Genomic DNA, 6,597 nt, shown 5'->3' with positions numbered 1-6,597 from the left:
AATGTGGAAAACACCTACCCAAGAAAGACCCAGAGGCAACCCTTCTGGGGGATGTGCAAAAAACCTCAAAGGCAACAGAGAACACAAAAGAAAACTCTTAGATTTGTGTTTTGATCATTTTCCTGATAATATTTTGGTATTTTGAGTATATTCGTACCTGAGTCAAATCTATTCCTTGACATTTCATGTCCTTTGACTACTAAATTCCACTCAAGTGTGTTTAACTTAAATTTACTTAGAGTCTGTTTTACTCACTAAGTATTCTTGTCTATATGGAAATAAAGTAAAGAAAAATAAAGGTAATGCAAAAGGACCTGAACATTAAAGATTGTGTGTATATGTATAAGTGCAAATAAGTGTGTGTGTGTGTGTGTGTGTGTGTGTGTGTGTGTGTGTGTGTGTGAGATTTTGGTGAGCTTCTCAACTAAGTTTTGTGATAGTAATTATTATCCACATTTTTAGGTATTGTTAGTGATTATCAGTGATAGAGTGAAGCCCAAACTGATACAGCTTTAACTCTGACACGAGTTCAGACAACTATATCTTGAGAGTATTGAAAGGGCCTAATCAGTACCACTGCTATATTCAGGAATCTGTGCCTTGTACAGGTATATGACCAGTGTGTAGGATAGAGATGAGGCATGACTACCACGCAGGACTCCTCACAAGCTTTGCAACTCAACAGTGGGCTTCTTTAGATTGGAGGCCAACTGAGAAAGAGGTGCCCTGTCATTAAGTTAGAGGAAACAGGTTTCAGTTCGCACTTTTCTTTAGCTCAAAAGAATTTAAAAAGTTCCATAGGTCTATCTCTCTGGAGTTACAAAAAATGCATTCTAGACAATAAGAATAGTTACATTCTGAACAGGTACAAAGTTGGTGTGTTTGTTTATTCAACAAAGCTGACTGAGAGCCTATAGATAATAATGAATTAGTATATCTCAAAAAGCTCCAAAAAAGGATTTTAAATGTCTTCACTATAATATGTGCTGTTTTAAACCTCCCACACCTGAGGCTACCTCAGCTCCTGCCAGTTTATTCCTATGGTGAGCACGAGGGTAGGAGCTCCTGCCTCTGACTTCTAGACAACCCCTTGTGACATGGACCTGAACTGGCAGTCTGTACTCCTATCTCATTCCAGGAAACCCAGACACTCTGTTGCCCAACTAGAGGAAATGTTGACATCTCCTGGCCTGCCACAATGAGAAAAAAAAAAAAAAACAGCAAGAAGCAATTGAACATATTGACAAAGTACAAAATAGAATAGATGGATTTAATGAACAAACCAAAGAGGAAATTTTGAAACTAGAACAGAAATTAGAACAGAATTTATTGCCAAAATCCCACATATTGGTGTAACAATTGCCAACCATCCACAAGTGTCTGCATTGCTTGTAGAGGAGGACAAATAGGCTCTGTTGTATTTGACCAGAGTTGAAGAGACAGACACAAAATACAGTTAGAGAATAGATCATTATTTTGATGGAAATTGTTACTTGGAAAATAAAGTTATCAGAAAAGAATTTCATCTGAATGAGAATGGCAACCCATCTTCAAATTTCACTGAAATCAATTGGAAATCTGTAGAGGATTTGAAAAAAACCTTTGTGTCTAATGCAGAATGAGACCAAGAGGAAGAGGTGGCGTAAGGACCAAGAAAGCTGCCTTATCTAGCTTACAGACCATTCTGATGCAGGAGCTGATGAGTTAAGAGAGGCCATGTTTGGCCATGTCCTTTATAGCATTCTTTGGTTTCTGATAATAGATGAAGATGAGGAAGAGCCAGAAGACGAAGCTGATAATAATGAAGAAAAAGAAAATGAAGAATTGGAAGACACTGATGAAAAGGACGTGAAGGTGAAGAAGATGAAGGTGATGATGTAGAGGAAGAAGCAGGATGAAGGCAAGTCTGATTAGCATGGAACACTGATTGATATCATCCTTCTTATATTGCCTTCATTTTAGTCTTTAATTTTTCTCCAGCCCATGGCAGCAAGTTGAATGATTGCATGCTCTTTCCCTCTTATGCTCAACTGCCCTGTTTTTTTAGGTCTCTCTCGTCTCAACACCATGGTTCTCTGCTTATTTAGGGGCAAATACCCTGAGCAAAATACAATGGGAAAGAATTTCTTTACTGTGTTCACTGTAAAGAAAGGATAAATTTATATTATTCTAAGGATATTTATATATTTAAAGGATTGAGAAGATACACATGCCCTCATGTGCGCACATATTAAATCATTATATGATTCCCACTAATATGTGAAAATTTTATTGCGAGTTTTAAAATACTTTTAAACTTCTTTGAATGTCTACTGAATCAGAGCAAAGTACTAGTTGTTTTAACAAAGAACAACAAAAGTTTCATTAATGTAAAATGTTGAGGCTTAAAAAGGAAATAAAGCAAAAATTAATATTTATGTTTAATAAGAGATGGTTATTGACAGAGAAAATGGAAATCAATCTTAGGTCCTCAAAGATGAGACAGGGCCAGACGTTACTGCATGATTCAGAAGGGTCTGGAGTATGGAATGAAAATTGGTAATGAGTCTGAATCCTTTCTTTTACTACTTAGAAAGAAGTGGCAACTGAGAAGGCATGGATGAGGGCTGCTATAGCAAGCATTTCGGCATTTCAGTTGTACCTGTGGTCAACATGTCTACCTTGTTTCAGCCACCGTTCCCCGCCCTTGCCCATCTTAACATTAGCCAATGCCCAAACACTAACAGAACTGCTATAAAGAGAGAGAACCCAGCACTCTGGCACGTCTCTCCACGCATTGCCTCATCACCATCTTCCTCTGCATCTTACCTACGGTCTGCTCCTCTCACTTTACACTCCTGCTTTTCTCAACCTTGGCCTTCTGGAGTTCATGAAATAGTAATGGCCCTGACCAGCATGGTCCAGACACAGCTGTAGCTGCTATGCCAGGCTGCTGCAGGTGGAAATGCCACACGTGGCCACGAATCCCTATCCGAGTGGAGTAGTGAGACCCAAGTACTGGGTGCAGGCCTTACAAGAACAGTGTGAACCACCTTTAGGGATGAACCAGTTGAAGGATCTTGCTCATGCCAAGCTGTCACTGGCCAGGGATGGGGCCTACTGACTATAGGCACACTCACTTCTAGACCAAAGATAGATGCACGTCCGAGGCTCATGTACTTCCTTCAAGGCTCTGTGCATACTAGTGGAAGTAATAAGCTACTGAAAGTTTCAGTCTGGAGAGAAAGGAGATTTTATATGCAAAATTCTGAACTAGGATGTCATTCTAATCATGGTCAAGCACAAAGATGCAGAGAACAATTTCCCTGTATCTCACTGTTAGGATACATGGACCCCACATCCTCTGGCCAGGTCGAAGGAGTTGACAGTCGCGAACTGGGAAGAAATCTAGGTTATCAGCTCCTTTGATTGGGCCTTCTTGTCCTTCCTTCTGCAAGTCACCAAATAACATCCTGCTGCCTCTTTACTCTTTTGTGGGAATGAGTAAACAAGTCCCTTTTACAAGGCACTGGGAATTGCCTGCCAGCCACGCTGCAGATGTATCTACTTCAAGAGTCATTTGCTCCTCCACCATTTGAGAATAAGAATAGCATTTAAAGCATGCCTTTCCATGATAGGGAGAGAGAAAGGTGTGTAAATTAAGGTGAGCTGAAATATTTGTTAATTACATTTTCTACAGCAGACGTCTGTCTGCCAGATGCTCTGTATTAATTACTGTATATAATCCCCCCAACAATGCCAGTGAAAGATGATTAATTGTTTCCCTTTGCAGATGAGAGTAAAACATGTCTTAAAGACCTACTATTACTTATTCAAGACCACAGAGTTAATAAGAGGAAAGCTCAGGACCACAGTCAGAGACACCAACTAACTAAGTGCCTACACCAAAAGACCTTCTATTCATAAATGTGCACATACACATACACATTTGCACACCTAACCACATACTAGCCTTCCTTCTGCATGGAAAGAGAGAAAACAAACAGGTAGAAATCCATACCACTTTTTTCATGTGCTTCTATCTATGATGAGTATACCCTCTCCAGGCAGGCTCAGGCTCTTTGCCACATGACTGGCAAATATGAGTTCATGGTTCTACTTAATTGACCCAGTACTAGAAAAGTAAGTTAATCATGGGCAAACCAGATGCTCCATCTATCCACTCCCAGGCTCCTGGCTGACTGAGCCATCAATTGGTACTAGGCTCCAACAAGTTCTTGATCATCTGCCTTTACTAGATCAATAGCCACTTTGAGACTCTATCCATGACTCTGAGTTTTTGCTTGACCAATGATCCATGGTCTGATTCCCTCCCTCATTGGAGGAACACTTGACTTTCTAAGTTTCTAAGTAGGGTTGCTCAGTTAAGGTGAGGTTTCTAAGGCTGGCTGAAGAACAACATACCCTAAGCAATTTAGCACTCTAGCCCTGGGAGAACTCGGGCTTGGTTGTTGAATGACTCATTGGCCAACAAAGAAGAAGGGAAGCCCCCAACAGCTTTGATGCGTGAAAATGTTAGACTTCAAACACTCTACTGCTCATAAAAAAATATTGCAACCAAATTATCCTTAAATTCATCTTTCTCTGTACAGATAAGGAAGAACCTGATTTTCAGAAGCCTGATTGTTCCCTTGCTTTCCAGATAGGATTAGAATGTTAAGCTTTAACTTTCTAGTAAATTCCACCACCATAAGCAGGTAACAAATTGGAATCTATGGAATCAGGGCTCTGCTCTGCTCCCCTGTAACTCCATTTTCTTTCTACTCAACCTCATTCTGATGCCTAACTCCACTCTCCTGATATTTCTGTCTCCTTCCATTTGGAAAGTCCTCTATATCCTTCAGGCTTTGTGGCTATGGCATCCTATTCACCCCTGAACGCCTGACAGTTTACAGTCATCTTTTTCAGTTTGTGCTGAGAGTCTCTTCATCAGACCTGATCCATTAGAATCTCACTTAAAATGGCTCCTCCGTGTAACGTTCCTCAGAACAAGGCTACAAGAGGAGTCTACTCACACAGCTCTTGCCATACACGTACAAACATTGAGAACGTTGGGGGAAGAGACAAGAGTCTCCATATCATCTAGATTGTAAAAGAGACATACACCCTCCCATTTCAAAAAACTGTATTCTGTTGTGCTACCTCCAATTTAAATGTCAGTATAATTTGCCCTTATAAAAATACTGCTCTCTCCTTTCTCCACCAGGGACTACATCTGTAACCAAGGTAACAAAATCCAGGTGCAGCAGCCCCCCCATCACTGTTTCTATGAGGATGGAGAGAACACAGAGAGGGCAAAGGATAGAGATGAACAGAGACACTACACAAGCTGTGTCTGTCAGGGATGCTTGTCCATCCTGCCAAGGAAACATTCACATCTGCTTTACAAGGAAAACAGTGACCTTCTGCCAGCAGGAATGCTCTTCTACCTAATATCAAAGATTTTGCTCTATCCGGTGAATTTAGCTAAAAGAAATTGGTCATTTTTGGAAACAAATGCCGTAAAAGCTATTGGCTGACTTGCCTAAATCCACAGGTCCCTGTGTAGTTGAGCTGGTTTTCCTAATTAAGGTAGATCCCTCTGCCCCCACGCTCAATAGTAAAAGGCCCATTTTCATCACCAGACACAGTGTTAGTGTTTCACAGATCTCACCTGCCGTGTTCTGGTGTGTATGTGCCAGTGTATGTATCCGTGGGTGCATATTCTTGCGTGTGTGTGTGTGTGTGTGTGTGTGTGTGTGTGTGTGTGTGCACGCATGAGCAAACACAAAGGTTTAACAACTTGCTTAATGACAGTACTTGTCAGAGTTAGCCAGGCTCAAGATTCGCGGCTCCAAAGCTTTCTTTGTATTATAATATGCGATACCCAGAGCAGACCCTCAAAAAAGTGAGCAGAGACAGTAATACATAATAAATTTTAATGCCATCTGACTGGCATTCAAGACATGCCACAACCTGGGAAGAACTGAGATACTGGGAAGAATAAACAGGAAGTAACCTCTCTTAAGACTCTGAGACTCCTTCCAGAGCTGAAGACTGAGCCAAATCTGCCTTGATCAAGCGTGAGCTCAAAAAATGAGCCTTGCTAGGTGCGTGGCACCTACCTCCATCTTCCTCTGCCAGAGCACAAGGAAGGAAATGACTGCTAGAAGCTCTGTGTGCAGTGAAAGTGCTGGGAAAATCCTCTTGGGGACGGAGCTTGGTCGCAAGACTGAAAGGGGGCATCCGTGTTGCAGCACAGGACGGGCAGAGCGATGTTAAGAACCAGAGGTTTGAAAGGACTGCTGCAGAACGTGTTTTCCAAGCAGTACAGGGGCATGGTCGACACTAACTCACAGCAGCAATAGCTGCCCTCACCGGCACTGCACAGGCCTGGTACATTTCCAGCACGAGTCAAGGAGGATTCCAAGAGGCCCCACCCACAGTTTAGGAGCTATCAGCAGTTCGTGCTTACTGAAGGGTGTGGGGTGGGGGGAGTCCATTTTCTTCACGGATACTGAATCCAAACATCCCTGTGTAGTTGAGCTGGTTTTCCTAATTGAGGTAGATCTCTCTGCTCCCACACTCAGGCTCATTTTTTATCAAACATAGTGGTCA

The 6,597-nt window shown here is 41.7% G+C and overlaps 1 pseudogene; it reads left to right on the top strand.

The window, feature by feature from the left end:
* Positions 1-1,097: 1,097 nt before the first annotated feature.
* LOC113456210 lies at positions 1,098-1,881 on the top strand (annotated as a pseudogene).
* Positions 1,882-6,597: the final 4,716 nt, after the last annotated feature.

The sequence above is a fragment of the Microtus ochrogaster genome, chromosome 6 (genome assembly GCF_000317375.1).
Source record: "Microtus ochrogaster isolate Prairie Vole_2 chromosome 6, MicOch1.0, whole genome shotgun sequence".
NCBI lineage: Eukaryota > Metazoa > Chordata > Mammalia > Rodentia > Cricetidae > Microtus > Microtus ochrogaster.
Note: the sequence above shows the minus strand (reverse complement) of the source record. Positions and strands in the feature narration are given on the sequence as shown.